The 1049-nt window shown below is 50.9% G+C and overlaps 1 protein-coding gene across 1 annotated transcript in view; it reads left to right on the top strand.

The window, feature by feature from the left end:
* LOC111647265 (activin receptor type-2B-like) overlaps window positions 1–1049 on the top strand; it is a 24441-nt gene that overhangs the window by 595 nt on the left and 22797 nt on the right. The gene's annotated exons all lie outside the window — the stretch shown is intronic.

Here is a 1049-nt window from a genome sequence, read left to right as displayed (position 1 = left end):
GGGGGGGGGGGGTCCCCCCGGTTTGAGCCTGACTCCACCGCGGACCGTGAACGCACCGCTGGGTTCTCCTCGGTGCAGCTGCGTTCACACTCGCTGTCAGTTTGGCTGCATGTCGGGGGCTTGGCTGCAGCCGTGCGCGCATGTGTGTGCGTGCGCGAGGTTGCAAGCTGCAGACTGCTGCTTCCATTGTCTGCTCAGGCATGCAGGCGGATCGATAATCGATCAGCAGAGCACGAGCCTCTAAAGATTCACCTTTCGAATCTTTTTTTCTCATCCCCTCTCTCTCTCTCTCTCTCTCTCTCTCTTTTATTCCCCACCCCCCGCACTCGCTCATCGGCACCGTGTGCACGCGCGTTTTACTACGACGCACGGCGGGCGGATGAATGAAACAGCTCGCGGTCATGTGGTTGTAGTAATATAGTGGGGAGGAGGCGTGTGTCCGCGTGCGTGCTGGAAAAATACTACACGGGCGCGCGCAGTGATATTGTGCTGTGATGGGACACATGTGATGTGTGTGAGGCTAAAGCACAGGTGTGTGTGTGTCTGTGTGTGTGTGTGTGTGTGTGTGTGTGTGTGTGTGGTTTCCTCTGGTGCAGCTGTGATGTTCATGTTCCTGCTGTTTAATGTAGAAGGTCTCTATAATGATAATAATATCTGAAGGGGTGTGTGTGTGTGTGTGTGTGTGTGTGTGTGTGTGTGTGTGTAGATCCTCTGCTCAGATAACACAGTGTCAGTTCAGTCAGATCTTTACTGGAGTTAAAATACTTAAGACTGACTAACTGATCACTGACTGACTGACTGACTGACTGACTGACTGACCGATGACTGACTGACCGACAGTGGAGGAGTTGGCTGTGATTGGTTCTTCTCCTCTGATCAACAGTGTGTGGTCTATCACATTTTCAAAATAAAAGAACATCCACTCCACTGCTTCAAAGTAAGAGTCCTTCATAGAAATGTAGTGGAGTCAGGAGATCAATGTTAGTCTGTAAGTGTAGTGGAGGAACCTTCACAATAAAACTCAGCAACAGATACTGGAGACACACTGA

The sequence above is a fragment of the Seriola lalandi genome, unplaced genomic scaffold, assembly GCF_002814215.2.
Source record: "Seriola lalandi dorsalis isolate HSWRI2012SDOR001 ecotype SW California unplaced genomic scaffold, Sedor1 jcf7180002054984, whole genome shotgun sequence".
NCBI lineage: Eukaryota > Metazoa > Chordata > Actinopteri > Carangiformes > Carangidae > Seriola > Seriola lalandi.
This window is presented reverse-complemented; position numbering and strand designations above follow the sequence as displayed.